General features: G+C 36.2%; 25 non-coding genes across 25 annotated transcripts; 12 read left to right on the top strand and 13 right to left on the bottom strand.

Moving 5' to 3' along the window:
* Window positions 1-183: 183 nt before the first annotated feature.
* Window positions 184-255, bottom strand: TRNAE-UUC (transfer RNA glutamic acid (anticodon UUC)). The gene has a single exon. It is a non-coding gene; the product is annotated as a tRNA-Glu (tRNA).
* A 1,441-nt stretch (window positions 256-1,696) lies between these two features.
* TRNAE-UUC (transfer RNA glutamic acid (anticodon UUC)) lies at window positions 1,697-1,768 on the bottom strand. Its single transcript has one exon. It is a non-coding gene; the product is annotated as a tRNA-Glu (tRNA).
* Window positions 1,769-3,209: 1,441 nt separating this feature from the next.
* Window positions 3,210-3,281, bottom strand: TRNAE-UUC (transfer RNA glutamic acid (anticodon UUC)). Its single transcript has one exon. It is a non-coding gene; the product is annotated as a tRNA-Glu (tRNA).
* Window positions 3,282-4,722: 1,441 nt separating this feature from the next.
* Window positions 4,723-4,794, bottom strand: TRNAE-UUC (transfer RNA glutamic acid (anticodon UUC)). The gene has a single exon. It is a non-coding gene; the product is annotated as a tRNA-Glu (tRNA).
* A 117-nt stretch (window positions 4,795-4,911) lies between these two features.
* On the top strand, window positions 4,912-4,984 carry TRNAM-CAU (transfer RNA methionine (anticodon CAU)). The gene has a single exon. It is a non-coding gene; the product is annotated as a tRNA-Met (tRNA).
* Window positions 4,985-5,887: 903 nt separating this feature from the next.
* TRNAE-UUC (transfer RNA glutamic acid (anticodon UUC)) lies at window positions 5,888-5,959 on the bottom strand. Its single transcript has one exon. It is a non-coding gene; the product is annotated as a tRNA-Glu (tRNA).
* A 117-nt stretch (window positions 5,960-6,076) lies between these two features.
* On the top strand, window positions 6,077-6,149 carry TRNAM-CAU (transfer RNA methionine (anticodon CAU)). The gene has a single exon. It is a non-coding gene; the product is annotated as a tRNA-Met (tRNA).
* A 1,442-nt stretch (window positions 6,150-7,591) lies between these two features.
* TRNAM-CAU (transfer RNA methionine (anticodon CAU)) lies at window positions 7,592-7,664 on the top strand. The gene has a single exon. It is a non-coding gene; the product is annotated as a tRNA-Met (tRNA).
* Window positions 7,665-8,563: 899 nt separating this feature from the next.
* On the bottom strand, window positions 8,564-8,635 carry TRNAE-UUC (transfer RNA glutamic acid (anticodon UUC)). Its single transcript has one exon. It is a non-coding gene; the product is annotated as a tRNA-Glu (tRNA).
* Window positions 8,636-8,753: 118 nt separating this feature from the next.
* On the top strand, window positions 8,754-8,826 carry TRNAM-CAU (transfer RNA methionine (anticodon CAU)). The gene has a single exon. It is a non-coding gene; the product is annotated as a tRNA-Met (tRNA).
* Window positions 8,827-10,079: 1,253 nt separating this feature from the next.
* Window positions 10,080-10,151, bottom strand: TRNAE-UUC (transfer RNA glutamic acid (anticodon UUC)). The gene has a single exon. It is a non-coding gene; the product is annotated as a tRNA-Glu (tRNA).
* A 117-nt stretch (window positions 10,152-10,268) lies between these two features.
* On the top strand, window positions 10,269-10,341 carry TRNAM-CAU (transfer RNA methionine (anticodon CAU)). Its single transcript has one exon. It is a non-coding gene; the product is annotated as a tRNA-Met (tRNA).
* Window positions 10,342-11,594: 1,253 nt separating this feature from the next.
* On the bottom strand, window positions 11,595-11,666 carry TRNAE-UUC (transfer RNA glutamic acid (anticodon UUC)). The gene has a single exon. It is a non-coding gene; the product is annotated as a tRNA-Glu (tRNA).
* A 117-nt stretch (window positions 11,667-11,783) lies between these two features.
* TRNAM-CAU (transfer RNA methionine (anticodon CAU)) lies at window positions 11,784-11,856 on the top strand. The gene has a single exon. It is a non-coding gene; the product is annotated as a tRNA-Met (tRNA).
* A 1,442-nt stretch (window positions 11,857-13,298) lies between these two features.
* Window positions 13,299-13,371, top strand: TRNAM-CAU (transfer RNA methionine (anticodon CAU)). The gene has a single exon. It is a non-coding gene; the product is annotated as a tRNA-Met (tRNA).
* Window positions 13,372-14,273: 902 nt separating this feature from the next.
* On the bottom strand, window positions 14,274-14,345 carry TRNAE-UUC (transfer RNA glutamic acid (anticodon UUC)). The gene has a single exon. It is a non-coding gene; the product is annotated as a tRNA-Glu (tRNA).
* A 118-nt stretch (window positions 14,346-14,463) lies between these two features.
* Window positions 14,464-14,536, top strand: TRNAM-CAU (transfer RNA methionine (anticodon CAU)). The gene has a single exon. It is a non-coding gene; the product is annotated as a tRNA-Met (tRNA).
* A 1,253-nt stretch (window positions 14,537-15,789) lies between these two features.
* Window positions 15,790-15,861, bottom strand: TRNAE-UUC (transfer RNA glutamic acid (anticodon UUC)). Its single transcript has one exon. It is a non-coding gene; the product is annotated as a tRNA-Glu (tRNA).
* Window positions 15,862-15,979: 118 nt separating this feature from the next.
* TRNAM-CAU (transfer RNA methionine (anticodon CAU)) lies at window positions 15,980-16,052 on the top strand. Its single transcript has one exon. It is a non-coding gene; the product is annotated as a tRNA-Met (tRNA).
* Window positions 16,053-16,954: 902 nt separating this feature from the next.
* TRNAE-UUC (transfer RNA glutamic acid (anticodon UUC)) lies at window positions 16,955-17,026 on the bottom strand. Its single transcript has one exon. It is a non-coding gene; the product is annotated as a tRNA-Glu (tRNA).
* Window positions 17,027-17,144: 118 nt separating this feature from the next.
* TRNAM-CAU (transfer RNA methionine (anticodon CAU)) lies at window positions 17,145-17,217 on the top strand. The gene has a single exon. It is a non-coding gene; the product is annotated as a tRNA-Met (tRNA).
* A 1,253-nt stretch (window positions 17,218-18,470) lies between these two features.
* TRNAE-UUC (transfer RNA glutamic acid (anticodon UUC)) lies at window positions 18,471-18,542 on the bottom strand. The gene has a single exon. It is a non-coding gene; the product is annotated as a tRNA-Glu (tRNA).
* Window positions 18,543-18,660: 118 nt separating this feature from the next.
* Window positions 18,661-18,733, top strand: TRNAM-CAU (transfer RNA methionine (anticodon CAU)). The gene has a single exon. It is a non-coding gene; the product is annotated as a tRNA-Met (tRNA).
* A 902-nt stretch (window positions 18,734-19,635) lies between these two features.
* Window positions 19,636-19,707, bottom strand: TRNAE-UUC (transfer RNA glutamic acid (anticodon UUC)). The gene has a single exon. It is a non-coding gene; the product is annotated as a tRNA-Glu (tRNA).
* Window positions 19,708-19,825: 118 nt separating this feature from the next.
* On the top strand, window positions 19,826-19,898 carry TRNAM-CAU (transfer RNA methionine (anticodon CAU)). Its single transcript has one exon. It is a non-coding gene; the product is annotated as a tRNA-Met (tRNA).
* Window positions 19,899-20,199: the final 301 nt, after the last annotated feature.

Raw genomic sequence — 20,199 nt, 5'->3', positions numbered from 1 at the left:
TACCTGTCTTCAGTTAAAGACAAATGATAATGGCATAAATATTGTCATAACTGGAAGAAGCAACACACATGTGCAATTGGGACCACATCAGGTACCAATCAGACAGAAGGAAACACTTGGCTGCAATTATTATCTTTTGGTCCTCTGTTTTTGAATCTGTCTTAAAACAGCAATAAGGTTGTATTCCCATACCGGGAGTCGAACCCGGGCCGCCTGGGTGAAAACCAGGAATCCTAACCGCTAGACCATATGGGAAGATGTCAATTGTGTCCTTCACTGTTTCATATAATATAAAAAAAAACATTTCACTGACATTATTTTGTTAAACAAAAATAATCCCACCATTTCAAAAATGAAGTAAATAAGGCAGGAGCCTTGTTAGCGCAGTAGGTAGCGTCAGTCTCATAATCTGAAGGTCGTGAGTTCAATCCTCACACAGGGCATTTTTATTGATGTTTGTTTTGAGAGCATGGCATTGCAATCTAATGGTGCATACACACGATCAGATTTTTTCTTCAGATATGGACGATAACGATTTAAAAATCGTTCAGTCGTTCATATCTGAAGGAAAATCGTTCATATCTGACATGCCTGAACGATGGACGATCAACGATGCGCGTTCCCGTTTGTCAGATAACGATATCTGACATCTGATGGGTTTGCAGTCAGACTTGGACGATTCCATTCATTTTAATGCAGTCAAAAATCGTTCAATCGTTCAAATCGTTCAAATCGTTCAAAACTTTGGTCAAATCGTTCAAATCGTTTAGTCGTTCAGTCGTTCATCTGACAAATCTGACAAGTCTGACAAATCTGACCGTGTGTACGCTCCATAAGAGATGCAGCACTTTGTCTAACAAACTTGACTGCATTCAAATTTTACCTTTCTTGTTGAGTGGAGTATTCTGTTTTTTTTTTTTCAAAATAAGCTTTCATAACTCACGTGACCACTAATAGATTTCAGACCAGCAATATCAGAAAAGATATCAAATAATTTGTCCAAGATGGACCCTATTTATATAAAATAGTTAATAGAAATCATTTTTCATGGTCATAGTCAAAACTTTGTCCTCAGAAATCTTACCGCCAATGGATTTTAGACCTTAATTAATGGCAAAGGTGTGTTCAAATCACTTATCACATTTACAACAATTTTTTATTTTGTGTTTCATGCTTTTTGCCCTGATAGAGGTACATTGCAATCTCCAAGCCTCTATTCTGTTACTTACAATATTGATAGAACATTTGGAAATTTTTCCTCTAAGAATTGGTGGAGTTTTCTGTTTCTAAGATGACATGTGCCCTCAATCTTTTGTTTATTTCTGAATGATTTCAGAGCAAGAATAGTGGGAATTGTGATAATTTATTTCTCAGAATTGGAATCAATACAGAAGAAAGTGGAGCACAAGGCATTGTTCTAGTCTTCTTTGTGATTTTATTCCCTCAGAGCTTTGCAATGCAATCAAAGAGCCACAATTCCATTTCTCACAAAGATTCAGGACATCTTAAATTTTACCTGTCTTCAGTTAAAGACAAATGATAATGGCATAAATATTGTCATAACTGGAAGAAGCAACACACATGTGCAATTGGGACCACATCAGGTACCAATCAGACAGAAGGAAACACTTGGCTGCAATTATTATCTTTTGGTCCTCTGTTTTTGAATCTGTCTTAAAACAGAAATAGGGTTGTATTCCCATACCGGGAGTCGAACCCGGGCCGCCTGGGTGAAAACCAGGAATCCTAACCGCTAGACCATATGGGAAGATGTCGATTGCGTCCTTCACTGTTTCATATAATATAAAAAAAAACATTTCACTGACATTATTTTGTTAAACAAAAATAATCCCACCATGTCAAAAATGAAGTAAATAAGGCAGGAGCCTTGTTAGCGCAGTAGGTAGCGTCAGTCTCATAATCTGAAGGTCGTGAGTTCAATCCTCACACAGGGCATTTTTATTGATGTTTGTTTTGAGAGCATGGCATTGCAATCTAATGGTGCATACACACGATCAGATTTTTTCTTCAGATATGGACGATAACGATTTAAAAATCGTTCAGTCGTTCATATCTGAAGGAAAATCGTTCATATCTGACATGCCTGAACGATGGACGATCAACGATGCGCGTTCCCGTTTGTCAGATAACGATATCTGACATCTGATGGGTTTGCAGTCAGACTTGGACGATTCCATTCATTTTAATGCAGTCAAAAATCGTTCAATCGTTCAAATCGTTCAAATCGTTCAAAACTTTGGTCAAATCGTTCAAATCGTTTAGTCGTTCAGTCGTTCATCTGACAAATCTGACAAGTCTGACAAATCTGACCGTGTGTACGCTCCATAAGAGATGCAGCACTTTGTCTAACAAACTTGACTGCATTCAAATTTTACCTTTCTTGTTGAGTGGAGTATTCTGCTTTTTTTTTTTCAAAATAAGCTTTCATAACTCACGTGACCACTAATAGATTTCAGACCAGCAATATCAGAAAAGATATCAAATAATTTGTCCAAGATGGACCCTATTTATATAAAATAGTTAATAGAAATCATTTTTCATGGTCATAGTCAAAACTTTGTCCTCAGAAATCTTACCGCCAATGGATTTTAGACCTTAATTAATGGCAAAGGTGTGTTCAAATCACTTATCACATTTACAACAATTTTTTATTTTGTGTTTCATGCTTTTTGCCCTGATAGAGGTACATTGCAATCTCCAAGCCTCTATTCTGTTACTTACAATATTGATAGAACATTTGGAAATTTTTCCTCTAAGAATTGGTGGAGTTTTCTGTTTCTAAGATGACATGTGCCCTCAATCTTTTGTTTATTTCTGAATGATTTCAGAGCAAGAATAGTGGGAATTGTGATAATTTATTTCTCAGAATTGGAATCAATACAGAAGAAAGTGGAGCACAAGGCATTGTTCTAGTCTTCTTTGTGATTTTATTCCCTCAGAGCTTTGCAATGCAATCAAAGAGCCACAATTCCATTTCTCACAAAGATTCAGGACATCTTAAATTTTACCTGTCTTCAGTTAAAGACAAATGATAATGGCATAAATATTGTCATAACTGGAAGAAGCAACACACATGTGCAATTGGGACCACATCAGGTACCAATCAGACAGAAGGAAACACTTGGCTGCAATTATTATCTTTTGGTCCTCTGTTTTTGAATCTGTCTTAAAACAGCAATAAGGTTGTATTCCCATACCGGGAGTCGAACCCGGGCCGCCTGGGTGAAAACCAGGAATCCTAACCGCTAGACCATATGGGAAGATGTCAATTGTGTCCTTCACTGTTTCATATAATATAAAAAAAAACATTTCACTGACATTATTTTGTTAAACAAAAATAATCCCACCATTTCAAAAATGAAGTAAATAAGGCAGGAGCCTTGTTAGCGCAGTAGGTAGCGTCAGTCTCATAATCTGAAGGTCGTGAGTTCAATCCTCACACAGGGCATTTTTATTGATGTTTGTTTTGAGAGCATGGCATTGCAATCTAATGGTGCATACACACGATCAGATTTTTTCTTCAGATATGGACGATAACGATTTAAAAATCGTTCAGTCGTTCATATCTGAAGGAAAATCGTTCATATCTGACATGCCTGAACGATGGACGATCAACGATGCGCGTTCCCGTTTGTCAGATAACGATATCTGACATCTGATGGGTTTGCAGTCAGACTTGGACGATTCCATTCATTTTAATGCAGTCAAAAATCGTTCAATCGTTCAAATCGTTCAAATCGTTCAAAACTTTGGTCAAATCGTTCAAATCGTTTAGTCGTTCAGTCGTTCATCTGACAAATCTGACAAGTCTGACAAATCTGACCGTGTGTACGCTCCATAAGAGATGCAGCACTTTGTCTAACAAACTTGACTGCATTCAAATTTTACCTTTCTTGTTGAGTGGAGTATTCTGTTTTTTTTTTTTCAAAATAAGCTTTCATAACTCACGTGACCACTAATAGATTTCAGACCAGCAATATCAGAAAAGATATCAAATAATTTGTCCAAGATGGACCCTATTTATATAAAATAGTTAATAGAAATCATTTTTCATGGTCATAGTCAAAACTTTGTCCTCAGAAATCTTACCGCCAATGGATTTTAGACCTTAATTAATGGCAAAGGTGTGTTCAAATCACTTATCACATTTACAACAATTTTTTATTTTGTGTTTCATGCTTTTTGCCCTGATAGAGGTACATTGCAATCTCCAAGCCTCTATTCTGTTACTTACAATATTGATAGAACATTTGGAAATTTTTCCTCTAAGAATTGGTGGAGTTTTCTGTTTCTAAGATGACATGTGCCCTCAATCTTTTGTTTATTTCTGAATGATTTCAGAGCAAGAATAGTGGGAATTGTGATAATTTATTTCTCAGAATTGGAATCAATACAGAAGAAAGTGGAGCACAAGGCATTGTTCTAGTCTTCTTTGTGATTTTATTCCCTCAGAGCTTTGCAATGCAATCAAAGAGCCACAATTCCATTTCTCACAAAGATTCAGGACATCTTAAATTTTACCTGTCTTCAGTTAAAGACAAATGATAATGGCATAAATATTGTCATAACTGGAAGAAGCAACACACATGTGCAATTGGGACCACATCAGGTACCAATCAGACAGAAGGAAACACTTGGCTGCAATTATTATCTTTTGGTCCTCTGTTTTTGAATCTGTCTTAAAACAGAAATAGGGTTGTATTCCCATACCGGGAGTCGAACCCGGGCCGCCTGGGTGAAAACCAGGAATCCTAACCGCTAGACCATATGGGAAGATGTCGATTGCGTCCTTCACTGTTTCATATAATATAAAAAAAAACATTTCACTGACATTATTTTGTTAAACAAAAATAATCCCACCATTTCAAAAATGAAGTAAATAAGGCAGGAGCCTTGTTAGCGCAGTAGGTAGCGCATCAGTCTCATAATCTGAAGGTCGTGAGTTCAATCCTCACACAGGGCATTTTTATTGATGTTTGTTTTGAGAGCATGGCATTGCAATCTAAGAGATGCAGCACTTTGTCTAACAAACTTGACTGCATTCAAATTTTACCTTTCTTGTTGAGTGGAGTATTCTGCTTTTTTTTTTTCAAAATAAGCTTTCATAACTCATGTGACCACTAATAGATTTCAGACCAGCAATATCAGAAAAGATATCAAATAATTTGTCCAAGATGGACCCTATTTATATAAAATAGTTAATAGAAATCATTTTTCATGGTCATAGTCAAAACTTTGTCCTCAGAAATCTTACCGCCAATGGATTTTAGACCTTAATTAATGGCAAAGGTGTGTTCAAATCACTTATCACATTTACAACAATTTTTTATTTTGTGTTTCATGCTTTTTGCCCTGATAGAGGTACATTGCAATCTCCAAGCCTCTATTCTGTTACTTACAATATTGATAGAACATTTGGAAATTTTTCCTCTAAGAATTGGTGGAGTTTTCTGTTTCTAAGATGACATGTGCCCTCAATCTTTTGTTTATTTCTGAATGATTTCAGAGCAAGAATAGTGGGAATTGTGATAATTTATTTCTCAGAATTGGAATCAATACAGAAGAAAGTGGAGCACAAGGCATTGTTCTAGTCTTCTTTGTGATTTTATTCCCTCAGAGCTTTGCAATGCAATCAAAGAGCCACAATTCCATTTCTCACAAAGATTCAGGACATCTTAAATTTTACCTGTCTTCAGTTAAAGACAAATGATAATGGCATAAATATTGTCATAACTGGAAGAAGCAACACACATGTGCAATTGGGACCACATCAGGTACCAATCAGACAGAAGGAAACACTTGGCTGCAATTATTATCTTTTGGTCCTCTGTTTTTGAATCTGTCTTAAAACAGAAATAGGGTTGTATTCCCATACCGGGAGTCGAACCCGGGCCGCCTGGGTGAAAACCAGGAATCCTAACCGCTAGACCATATGGGAAGATGTCGATTGCGTCCTTCACTGTTTCATATAATATAAAAAAAAACATTTCACTGACATTATTTTGTTAAACAAAAATAATCCCACCATTTCAAAAATGAAGTAAATAAGGCAGGAGCCTTGTTAGCGCAGTAGGTAGCGCGTCAGTCTCATAATCTGAAGGTCGTGAGTTCAATCCTCACACAGGGCATTTTTATTGATGTTTGTTTTGAGAGCATGGCATTGCAATCTAATGGTGCATACACACGATCAGATTTTTTCTTCAGATATGGACGATAACGATTTAAAAATCGTTCAGTCGTTCATATCTGAAGGAAAATCGTTCATATCTGACATGCCTGAACGATGGACGATCAACGATGCGCGTTCCCGTTTGTCAGATAACGATATCTGACATCTGATGGGTTTGCAGTCAGACTTGGACGATTCCATTCATTTTAATGCAGTCAAAAATCGTTCAATCGTTCAAATCGTTCAAATCGTTCAAAACTTTGGTCAAATCGTTCAAATCGTTTAGTCGTTCAGTCGTTCATCTGACAAATCTGACAAGTCTGACAAATCTGACCGTGTGTACGCTCCATAAGAGATGCAGCACTTTGTCTAACAAACTTGACTGCATTCAAATTTTACCTTTCTTGTTGAGTGGAGTATTCTGTTTTTTTTTTTTCAAAATAAGCTTTCATAACTCACGTGACCACTAATAGATTTCAGACCAGCAATATCAGAAAAGATATCAAATAATTTGTCCAAGATGGACCCTATTTATATAAAATAGTTAATAGAAATCATTTTTCATGGTCATAGTCAAAACTTTGTCCTCAGAAATCTTACCGCCAATGGATTTTAGACCTTAATTAATGGCAAAGGTGTGTTCAAATCACTTATCACATTTACAACAATTTTTTATTTTGTGTTTCATGCTTTTTGCCCTGATAGAGGTACATTGCAATCTCCAAGCCTCTATTCTGTTACTTACAATATTGATAGAACATTTGGAAATTTTTCCTCTAAGAATTGGTGGAGTTTTCTGTTTCTAAGATGACATGTGCCCTCAATCTTTTGTTTATTTCTGAATGATTTCAGAGCAAGAATAGTGGGAATTGTGATAATTTATTTCTCAGAATTGGAATCAATACAGAAGAAAGTGGAGCACAAGGCATTGTTCTAGTCTTCTTTGTGATTTTATTCCCTCAGAGCTTTGCAATGCAATCAAAGAGCCACAATTCCATTTCTCACAAAGATTCAGGACATCTTAAATTTTACCTGTCTTCAGTTAAAGACAAATGATAATGGCATAAATATTGTCATAACTGGAAGAAGCAACACACATGTGCAATTGGGACCACATCAGGTACCAATCAGACAGAAGGAAACACTTGGCTGCAATTATTATCTTTTGGTCCTCTGTTTTTGAATCTGTCTTAAAACAGAAATAGGGTTGTATTCCAATACCGGGAGTCGAACCCGGGCCGCCTGGGTGAAAACAAGGAATCCTAACCGCTAGACCATATGGGAAGATGTCGATTGCGTCCTTCACTGTTTCATATAATATAAAAAAAAACATTTCACTGACATTATTTTGTTAAACAAAAATAATCCCACCATTTCAAAAATGAAGTAAATAAGGCAGGAGCCTTGTTAGCGCAGTAGGTAGCGCGTCAGTCTCATAATCTGAAGGTCGTGAGTTCAATCCTCACACAGGGCATTTTTATTGATGTTTGTTTTGAGAGCATGGCATTGCAATCTAAAAGATGCAGCACTTTGTCTAACAAACTTGACTGCATTCAAATTCCTTTCTTGTTGAGTGGAGTATTCTGTTTTTTTTTTTCAAAATAAGCTTTCATAACTCACGTGACCACTAATAGATTTCAGACCAGCAATATCAGAAAAGATATCAAATAATTTGTCCAAGATGGACCCTATTTATATAAAATAGTTAATAGAAATCATTTTTCATGGTCATAGTCAAAACTTTGTCCTCAGAAATCTTACCGCCAATGGATTTTAGACCTTAATTAATGGCAAAGGTGTGTTCAAATCACTTATCACATTTACAACAATTTTTTATTTTGTGTTTCATGCTTTTTGCCCTGATAGAGGTACATTGCAATCTCCAAGCCTCTATTCTGTTACTTACAATATTGATAGAACATTTGGAAATTTTTCCTCTAAGAATTGGTGGAGTTTTCTGTTTCTAAGATGACATGTGCCCTCAATCTTTTGTTTATTTCTGAATGATTTCAGAGCAAGAATAGTGGGAATTGTGATAATTTATTTCTCAGAATTGGAATCAATACAGAAGAAAGTGGAGCACAAGGCATTGTTCTAGTCTTCTTTGTGATTTTATTCCCTCAGAGCTTTGCAATGCAATCAAAGAGCCACAATTCCATTTCTCACAAAGATTCAGGACATCTTAAATTTTACCTGTCTTCAGTTAAAGACAAATGATAATGGCATAAATATTGTCATAACTGGAAGAAGCAACACACATGTGCAATTGGGACCACATCAGGTACCAATCAGACAGAAGGAAACACTTGGCTGCAATTATTATCTTTTGGTCCTCTGTTTTTGAATCTGTCTTAAAACAGCAATAAGGTTGTATTCCCATACCGGGAGTCGAACCCGGGCCGCCTGGGTGAAAACCAGGAATCCTAACCGCTAGACCATATGGGAAGATGTTGATTGCGTCCTTCACTGTTTCATATAATATAAAAAAAAAACATTTCACTGACATTATTTTGTTAAACAAAAATAATCCCACCATGTCAAAAATGAAGTAAATAAGGCGGGAGCCTTGTTAGCGCAGTAGGTAGCGCGTCAGTCTCATAATCTGAAGGTCGTGAGTTCAATCCTCACACAGGGCATTTTTATTGATGTTTGTTTTGAGAGCATGGCATTGCAATCTAATGGTGCATACACACGATCAGATTTTTTCTTCAGATATGGACGATAACGATTTAAAAATCGTTCAGTCGTTCATATCTGAAGGAAAATCGTTCATATCTGACATGCCTGAACGATGGACGATCAACGATGCGCGTTCCCGTTTGTCAGATAACGATATGTGACATCTGATGGGTTTGCAGTCAGACTTGGACGATTCCATTCATTTTAATGCAGTCAAAAATCGTTCAATCGTTCAAATCGTTCAAAACTTTGGTCAAATCGTTCAAATCGTTCAAATCGTTTAGTCGTTCAGTCGTTCATCTGACAAATCTGACAAGTCTGACAAATCTGACCGTGTGTACGCTCCATAAGAGATGCAGCACTTTGTCTAACAAACTTGACTGCATTCAAATTTTACCTTTCTTGTTGAGTGGAGTATTCTGTTTTTTTTTTTTCAAAATAAGCTTTCATAACTCACGTGACCACTAATAGATTTCAGACCAGCAATATCAGAAAAGATATCAAATAATTTGTCCAAGATGGACCCTATTTATATAAAATAGTTAATAGAAATCATTTTTCATGGTCATAGTCAAAACTTTGTCCTCAGAAATCTTACCGCCAATGGATTTTAGACCTTAATTAATGGCAAAGGTGTGTTCAAATCACTTATCACATTTACAACAATTTTTTATTTTGTGTTTCATGCTTTTTGCCCTGATAGAGGTACATTGCAATCTCCAAGCCTCTATTCTGTTACTTACAATATTGATAGAACATTTGGAAATTTTTCCTCTAAGAATTGGTGGAGTTTTCTGTTTCTAAGATGACATGTGCCCTCAATCTTTTGTTTATTTCTGAATGATTTCAGAGCAAGAATAGTGGGAATTGTGATAATTTATTTCTCAGAATTGGAATCAATACAGAAGAAAGTGGAGCACAAGGCATTGTTCTAGTCTTCTTTGTGATTTTATTCCCTCAGAGCTTTGCAATGCAATCAAAGAGCCACAATTCCATTTCTCACAAAGATTCAGGACATCTTAAATTTTACCTGTCTTCAGTTAAAGACAAATGATAATGGCATAAATATTGTCATAACTGGAAGAAGCAACACACATGTGCAATTGGGACCACATCAGGTACCAATCAGACAGAAGGAAACACTTGGCTGCAATTATTATCTTTTGGTCCTCTGTTTTTGAATCTGTCTTAAAACAGCAATAAGGTTGTATTCCCATACCGGGAGTCGAACCCGGGCCGCCTGGGTGAAAACCAGGAATCCTAACCGCTAGACCATATGGGAAGATGTCGATTGCGTCCTTCACTGTTTCATATAATATAAAAAAAAACATTTCACTGACATTATTTTGTTAAACAAAAATAATCCCACCATTTCAAAAATGAAGTAAATAAGGCAGGAGCCTTGTTAGCGCAGTAGGTAGCGCGTCAGTCTCATAATCTGAAGGTCGTGAGTTCAATCCTCATACAGGGCATTTTTATTGATGTTTGTTTTGAGAGCATGGCATTGCAATCTAATGGTGCATACACACGATCAGATTTTTTCTTCAGATATGGACGATAACGATTTAAAAATCGTTCAGTCGTTCATATCTGAAGGAAAATCGTTCATATCTGACATGCCTGAACGATGGACGATCAACGATGCGCGTTCCCGTTTGTCAGATAACGATATCTGACATCTGATGGGTTTGCAGTCAGACTTGGACGATTCCATTCATTTTAATGCAGTCAAAAATCGTTCAATCGTTCAAATCGTTCAAATCGTTCAAAACTTTGGTCAAATCGTTCAAATCGTTTAGTCGTTCAGTCGTTCATCTGACAAATCTGACAAGTCTGACAAATCTGACCGTGTGTACGCTCCATAAGAGATGCAGCACTTTGTCTAACAAACTTGACTGCATTCAAATTTTACCTTTCTTGTTGAGTGGAGTATTCTGTTTTTTTTTTTTCAAAATAAGCTTTCATAACTCACGTGACCACTAATAGATTTCAGACCAGCAATATCAGAAAAGATATCAAATAATTTGTCCAAGATGGACCCTATTTATATAAAATAGTTAATAGAAATCATTTTTCATGGTCATAGTCAAAACTTTGTCCTCAGAAATCTTACCGCCAATGGATTTTAGACCTTAATTAATGGCAAAGGTGTGTTCAAATCACTTATCACATTTACAACAATTTTTTATTTTGTGTTTCATGCTTTTTGCCCTGATAGAGGTACATTGCAATCTCCAAGCCTCTATTCTGTTACTTACAATATTGATAGAACATTTGGAAATTTTTCCTCTAAGAATTGGTGGAGTTTTCTGTTTCTAAGATGACATGTGCCCTCAATCTTTTGTTTATTTCTGAATGATTTCAGAGCAAGAATAGTGGGAATTGTGATAATTTATTTCTCAGAATTGGAATCAATACAGAAGAAAGTGGAGCACAAGGCATTGTTCTAGTCTTCTTTGTGATTTTATTCCCTCAGAGCTTTGCAATGCAATCAAAGAGCCACAATTCCATTTCTCACAAAGATTCAGGACATCTTAAATTTTACCTGTCTTCAGTTAAAGACAAATGATAATGGCATAAATATTGTCATAACTGGAAGAAGCAACACACATGTGCAATTGGGACCACATCAGGTACCAATCAGACAGAAGGAAACACTTGGCTGCAATTATTATCTTTTGGTCCTCTGTTTTTGAATCTGTCTTAAAACAGAAATAGGGTTGTATTCCCATACCGGGAGTCGAACCCGGGCCGCCTGGGTGAAAACCAGGAATCCTAACCGCTAGACCATATGGGAAGATGTCGATTGCGTCCTTCACTGTTTCATATAATATAAAAAAAAACATTTCACTGACATTATTTTGTTAAACAAAAATAATCCCACCATTTCAAAAATGAAGTAAATAAGGCAGGAGCCTTGTTAGCGCAGTAGGTAGCGCGTCAGTCTCATAATCTGAAGGTCGTGAGTTCAATCCTCACACAGGGCATTTTTATTGATGTTTGTTTTGAGAGCATGGCATTGCAATCTAATGGTGCATACACACGATCAGATTTTTTCTTCAGATATGGACGATAACGATTTAAAAATCGTTCAGTCGTTCATATCTGAAGGAAAATCGTTCATATCTGACATGCCTGAACGATGGACGATCAACGATGCGCGTTCCCGTTTGTCAGATAACGATATCTGACATCTGATGGGTTTGCAGTCAGACTTGGACGATTCCATTCATTTTAATGCAGTCAAAAATCGTTCAATCGTTCAAATCGTTCAAATCGTTCAAAACTTTGGTCAAATCGTTCAAATCGTTTAGTCGTTCAGTCGTTCATCTGACAAATCTGACAAGTCTGACAAATCTGACCGTGTGTACGCTCCATAAGAGATGCAGCACTTTGTCTAACAAACTTGACTGCATTCAAATTTTACCTTTCTTGTTGAGTGGAGTATTCTGTTTTTTTTTTTTCAAAATAAGCTTTCATAACTCACGTGACCACTAATAGATTTCAGACCAGCAATATCAGAAAAGATATCAAATAATTTGTCCAAGATGGACCCTATTTATATAAAATAGTTAATAGAAATCATTTTTCATGGTCATAGTCAAAACTTTGTCCTCAGAAATCTTACCGCCAATGGATTTTAGACCTTAATTAATGGCAAAGGTGTGTTCAAATCACTTATCACATTTACAACAATTTTTTATTTTGTGTTTCATGCTTTTTGCCCTGATAGAGGTACATTGCAATCTCCAAGCCTCTATTCTGTTACTTACAATATTGATAGAACATTTGGAAATTTTTCCTCTAAGAATTGGTGGAGTTTTCTGTTTCTAAGATGACATGTGCCCTCAATCTTTTGTTTATTTCTGAATGATTTCAGAGCAAGAATAGTGGGAATTGTGATAATTTATTTCTCAGAATTGGAATCAATACAGAAGAAAGTGGAGCACAAGGCATTGTTCTAGTCTTCTTTGTGATTTTATTCCCTCAGAGCTTTGCAATGCAATCAAAGAGCCACAATTCCATTTCTCACAAAGATTCAGGACATCTTAAATTTTACCTGTCTTCAGTTAAAGACAAATGATAATGGCATAAATATTGTCATAACTGGAAGAAGCAACACACATGTGCAATTGGGACCACATCAGGTACCAATCAGACAGAAGGAAACACTTGGCTGCAATTATTATCTTTTGGTCCTCTGTTTTTGAATCTGTCTTAAAACAGAAATAGGGTTGTATTCCAATACCGGGAGTCGAACCCGGGCCGCCTGGGTGAAAACAAGGAATCCTAACCGCTAGACCATATGGGAAGATGTCGATTGCGTCCTTCACTGTTTCATATAATATAAAAAAAAACATTTCACTGACATTATTTTGTTAAACAAAAATAATCCCACCATTTCAAAAATGAAGTAAATAAGGCAGGAGCCTTGTTAGCGCAGTAGGTAGCGCGTCAGTCTCATAATCTGAAGGTCGTGAGTTCAATCCTCACACAGGGCATTTTTATTGATGTTTGTTTTGAGAGCATGGCATTGCAATCTAAAAGATGCAGCACTTTGTCTAACAAACTTGACTGCATTCAAATTTTACCTTTCTTGTTGAGTGGAGTATTCTGTTTTTTTTTTTCAAAATAAGCTTTCATAACTCACGTGACCACTAATAGATTTCAGACCAGCAATATCAGAAAAGATATCAAATAATTTGTCCAAGATGGACCCTATTTATATAAAATAGTTAATAGAAATCATTTTTCATGGTCATAGTCAAAACTTTGTCCTCAGAAATCTTACCGCCAATGGATTTTAGACCTTAATTAATGGCAAAGGTGTGTTCAAATCACTTATCACATTTACAACAATTTTTTATTTTGTGTTTCATGCTTTTTGCCCTGATAGAGGTACATTGCAATCTCCAAGCCTCTATTCTGTTACTTACAATATTGATAGAACATTTGGAAATTTTTCCTCTAAGAATTGGTGGAGTTTTCTGTTTCTAAGATGACATGTGCCCTCAATCTTTTGTTTATTTCTGAATGATTTCAGAGCAAGAATAGTGGGAATTGTGATAATTTATTTCTCAGAATTGGAATCAATACAGAAGAAAGTGGAGCACAAGGCATTGTTCTAGTCTTCTTTGTGATTTTATTCCCTCAGAGCTTTGCAATGCAATCAAAGAGCCACAATTCCATTTCTCACAAAGATTCAGGACATCTTAAATTTTACCTGTCTTCAGTTAAAGACAAATGATAATGGCATAAATATTGTCATAACTGGAAGAAGCAACACACATGTGCAATTGGGACCACATCAGGTACCAATCAGACAGAAGGAAACACTTGGCTGCAATTATTATCTTTTGGTCCTCTGTTTTTGAATCTGTCTTAAAACAGCAATAAGGTTGTATTCCCATACCGGGAGTCGAACCCGGGCCGCCTGGGTGAAAACCAGGAATCCTAACCGCTAGACCATATGGGAAGATGTTGATTGCGTCCTTCACTGTTTCATATAATATAAAAAAAAAACATTTCACTGACATTATTTTGTTAAACAAAAATAATCCCACCATGTCAAAAATGAAGTAAATAAGGCGGGAGCCTTGTTAGCGCAGTAGGTAGCGCGTCAGTCTCATAATCTGAAGGTCGTGAGTTCAATCCTCACACAGGGCATTTTTATTGATGTTTGTTTTGAGAGCATGGCATTGCAATCTAATGGTGCATACACACGATCAGATTTTTTCTTCAGATATGGACGATAACGATTTAAAAATCGTTCAGTCGTTCATATCTGAAGGAAAATCGTTCATATCTGACATGCCTGAACGATGGACGATCAACGATGCGCGTTCCCGTTTGTCAGATAACGATATGTGACATCTGATGGGTTTGCAGTCAGACTTGGACGATTCCATTCATTTTAATGCAGTCAAAAATCGTTCAATCGTTCAAATCGTTCAAAACTTTGGTCAAATCATTCAAATCGTTCAAATCGTTTAGTCGTTCAGTCGTTCATCTGACAAATCTGACAAGTCTGACAAATCTGACCGTGTGTACGCTCCATAAGAGATGCAGCACTTTGTCTAACAAACTTGACTGCATTCAAATTTTACCTTTCTTGTTGAGTGGAGTATTCTGTTTTTTTTTTTTCAAAATAAGCTTTCATAACTCACGTGACCACTAATAGATTTCAGACCAGCAATATCAGAAAAGATATCAAATAATTTGTCCAAGATGGACCCTATTTATATAAAATAGTTAATAGAAATCATTTTTCATGGTCATAGTCAAAACTTTGTCCTCAGAAATCTTACCGCCAATGGATTTTAGACCTTAATTAATGGCAAAGGTGTGTTCAAATCACTTATCACATTTACAACAATTTTTTATTTTGTGTTTCATGCTTTTTGCCCTGATAGAGGTACATTGCAATCTCCAAGCCTCTATTCTGTTACTTACAATATTGATAGAACATTTGGAAATTTTTCCTCTAAGAATTGGTGGAGTTTTCTGTTTCTAAGATGACATGTGCCCTCAATCTTTTGTTTATTTCTGAATGATTTCAGAGCAAGAATAGTGGGAATTGTGATAATTTATTTCTCAGAATTGGAATCAATACAGAAGAAAGTGGAGCACAAGGCATTGTTCTAGTCTTCTTTGTGATTTTATTCCCTCAGAGCTTTGCAATGCAATCAAAGAGCCACAATTCCATTTCTCACAAAGATTCAGGACATCTTAAATTTTACCTGTCTTCAGTTAAAGACAAATGATAATGGCATAAATATTGTCATAACTGGAAGAAGCAACACACATGTGCAATTGGGACCACATCAGGTACCAATCAGACAGAAGGAAACACTTGGCTGCAATTATTATCTTTTGGTCCTCTGTTTTTGAATCTGTCTTAAAACAGCAATAAGGTTGTATTCCCATACCGGGAGTCGAACCCGGGCCGCCTGGGTGAAAACCAGGAATCCTAACCGCTAGACCATATGGGAAGATGTCGATTGTGTCCTTCACTGTTTCATATAATATAAAAAAAAAACATTTCACTGACATTATTTTGTTAAACAAAAATAATCCCACCATGTCAAAAATGAAGTAAATAAGGCAGGAGCCTTGTTAGCGCAGTAGGTAGCGCGTCAGTCTCATAATCTGAAGGTCGTGAGTTCAATCCTCACACAGGGCATTTTTATTGATGTTTGTTTTGAGAGCATGGCATTGCAATCTAAAAGATGCAGCACTTTGTCTAACAAACTTGACTGCATTCAAATTTTACCTTTCTTGTTGAGTGGAGTATTCTGTTTTTTTTTTTCAAAATAAGCTTTCATAACTCACGTGACCACTAATAGATTTCAGACCAGCAATATCAGAAAAGATATCAAATAATTTGTCCAAGATGGACCCTATTTATATAAAATAGTTAATAGAAATCATTTTTCATGGTCATAGTCAAAACTTTGTCCTCAGAAATCTTACCGCCAATGGATTTTAGACCTTAATTAATGGCAAAGGTGTGTTCAAATCACTTATCACATTTACAACAATTTTTTATTTTGTGTTTCATGCTTTTTGCCCTGATAGAGGTACATTGCAATCTCCAAGCCTCTATTCTGTTACTTACAATATTGATAGAACATTTGGAAATTTTTCCTCTAAGAATTGGTGGAGTTTTCTGTTTCTAAGATGACATGTGCCCTCAATCTTTTGTTTATTTCTGAATGATTTCAGAGCAAGAATAGTGGGAATTGTGATAATTTATTTCTCAGAATTGGAATCAATACAGAAGAAAGTGGAGCACAAGGCATTGTTCTAGTCTTCTTTGTGATTTTATTCCCTCAGAGCTTTGCAATGCAATCAAAGAGCCACAATTCCATTTCTCACAAAGATTCAGGACATCTTAAATTTTACCTGTCTTCAGTTAAAGACAAATGATAATGGCATAAATATTGTCATAACTGGAAGAAGCAACACACATGTGCAATTGGGACCACATCAGGTACCAATCAGACAGAAGGAAACACTTGGCTGCAATTATTATCTTTTGGTCCTCTGTTTTTGAATCTGTCTTAAAACAGCAATAAGGTTGTATTCCCATACCGGGAGTCGAACCCGGGCCGCCTGGGTGAAAACCAGGAATCCTAACCGCTAGACCATATGGGAAGATGTTGATTGCGTCCTTCACTGTTTCATATAATATAAAAAAAAAACATTTCACTGACATTATTTTGTTAAACAAAAATAATCCCACCATGTCAAAAATGAAGTAAATAAGGCGGGAGCCTTGTTAGCGCAGTAGGTAGCGCGTCAGTCTCATAATCTGAAGGTCGTGAGTTCAATCCTCACACAGGGCATTTTTATTGATGTTTGTTTTGAGAGCATGGCATTGCAATCTAATGGTGCATACACACGATCAGATTTTTTCTTCAGATATGGACGATAACGATTTAAAAATCGTTCAGTCGTTCATATCTGAAGGAAAATCGTTCATATCTGACATGCCTGAACGATGGACGATCAACGATGCGCGTTCCCGTTTGTCAGATAACGATATCTGACATCTGATGGGTTTGCAGTCAGACTTGGACGATTCCATTCATTTTAATGCAGTCAAAAATCGTTCAATCGTTCAAATCGTTCAAAACTTTGGTCAAATCGTTCAAATCGTTCAAATCGTTTAGTCGTTCAGTCGTTCATCTGACAAATCTGACAAGTCTGACAAATCTGACCGTGTGTACGCTCCATAAGAGATGCAGCACTTTGTCTAACAAACTTGACTGCATTCAAATTTTACCTTTCTTGTTGAGTGGAGTATTCTGTTTTTTTTTTTTCAAAATAAGCTTTCATAACTCACGTGACCACTAATAGATTTCAGACCAGCAATATCAGAAAAGATATCAAATAATTTGTCCAAGATGGACCCTATTTATATAAAATAGTTAATAGAAATCATTTTTCATGGTCATAGTCAAAACTTTGTCCTCAGAAATCTTACCGCCAATGGATTTTAGACCTTAATTAATGGCAAAGGTGTGTTCAAATCACTTATCACATTTACAACAATTTTTTATTTTGTGTTTCATGCTTTTTGCCCTGATAGAGGTACATTGCAATCTCCAAGCCTCTATTCTGTTACTTATAATATTGATAGAACATTTGGAAATTTTTCCTCTAAGAATTGGTGGAGTTTTCTGTTTCTAAGATGACATGTGCCCTCAATCTTTTGTTTATTTCTGAATGATTTCAGAGCAAGAATAGTGGGAATTGTGATAATTTATTTCTCAGAATTGGAATCAATACAGAAGAAAGTGGAGCACAAGGCATTGTTCTAGTCTTCTTTGTGATTTTATTCCCTCAGAGCTTTGCAATGCAATCAAAGAGCCACAATTCCATTTCTCACAAAGATTCAGGACATCTTAAATTTTACCTGTCTTCAGTTAAAGACAAATGATAATGGCATAAATATTGTCATAACTGGAAGAAGCAACACACATGTGCAATTGGGACCACATCAGGTACCAATCAGACAGAAGGAAACACTTGGCTGCAATTATTATCTTTTGGTCCTCTGTTTTTGAATCTGTCTTAAAACAGCAATAAGGTTGTATTCCCATACCGGGAGTCGAACCCGGGCCGCCTGAGTGAAAACCAGGAATCCTAACCGCTAGACCATATGGGAAGATGTCGATTGTGTCCTTCACTGTTTCATATAATATAAAAAAAAAACATTTCACTGACATTATTTTGTTAAACAAAAATAATCCCACCATGTCAAAAATGAAGTAAATAAGGCAGGAGCCTTGTTAGCGCAGTAGGTAGCGCGTCAGTCTCATAATCTGAAGGTCATGAGTTCAATCCTCACACAGGGCATTTTTATTGATGTTTGTTTTGAGAGCATGGCATTGCAATCTAAAAGATGCAGCACTTTGTCTAACAAACTTGACTGCATTCAAATTTTACCTTTCTTGTTGAGTGGAGTATTCTGTTTTTTTTTTTCAAAATAAGCTTTCATAACTCACGTGACCACTAATAGATTTCAGACCAGCAATATCAGAAAAGATATCAAATAATTTGTCCAAGATGGACCCTATTTATATAAAATAGTTAATAGAAATCATTTTTCATGGTCATAGTCAAAACTTTGTCCTCAGAAATCTTACCGCCAATGGATTTTAGACCTTAATTAATGGCAAATGTGTGTTCAAATCACTTATCACATTTACAACAATTTTTTATTTTGTGTTTCATGCTTTTTGCCCTGATAGAGGTACATTGCAATCTCCAAGCCTCTATTCTGTTACTTACAATATTGATAGAACATTTGGAAATTTTTCCTCTAAGAATTGGTGGAGTTTTCTGTTTCTAAGATGACATGTGCCCTCAATCTTTTGTTTATTTCTGAATGATTTCAGAGCAAGAATAGTGGGAATTGTGATAATTTATTTCTCAGAATTGGAATCAATACAGAAGAAAGTGGAGCACAAGGCATTGTTCTAGTCTTCTTTGTGATTTTATTCCCTCAGAGCTTTGCAATGCAATCAAAGAGCCACAATTCCATTTCTCACAAAGATTCAGGACATCTTAAATTTTACCTGTCTTCAGTTAAAGACAAATGATAATGGCATAAATATTGTCATAACTGGAAGAAGCAACACACATGTGCAATTGGGACCACATCAGGTACCAATCAGACAGAAGGAAACACTTGGCTGCAATTATTATCTTTTGGTCCTCTGTTTTTGAATCTGTCTTAAAACAGCAATAAGGTTGTATTCCCATACCGGGAGTCGAACCCGGGCCGCCTGGGTGAAAACCAGGAATCCTAACCGCTAGACCATATGGGAAGATGTCGATTGTGTCCTTCACTGTTTCATATAATATAAAAAAAAAACATTTCACTGACATTATTTTGTTAAACAAAAATAATCCCACCATGTCAAAAATGAAGTAAATAAGGCGGGAGCCTTGTTAGCGCAGTAGGTAGCGCGTCAGTCTCATAATCTGAAGGTCGTGAGTTCAATCCTCACACAGGGCATTTTTATTGATGTTTGTTTTGAGAGCATGGCATTGCAATCTAATGGTGCATACACACGATCAGATTTTTTCTTCAGATATGGACGATAACGATTTAAAAATCGTTCAGTCGTTCATATCTGAAGGAAAATCGTTCATATCTGACATGCCTGAACGATGGACGATCAACGATGCGCGTTCCCGTTTGTCAGATAACGATATCTGACATCTGATGGGTTTGCAGTCAGACTTGGACGATTCCATTCATTTTAATGCAGTCAAAAATCGTTCAATCGTTCAAATCGTTCAAAACTTTGGTCAAA

The sequence above is a fragment of the Taudactylus pleione genome, unplaced genomic scaffold, assembly GCF_031769625.1.
Source record: "Taudactylus pleione unplaced genomic scaffold, aTauple2 ptg000248l, whole genome shotgun sequence".
NCBI lineage: Eukaryota > Metazoa > Chordata > Amphibia > Anura > Myobatrachidae > Taudactylus > Taudactylus pleione.
Note: the sequence above shows the minus strand (reverse complement) of the source record. Positions and strands in the feature narration are given on the sequence as shown.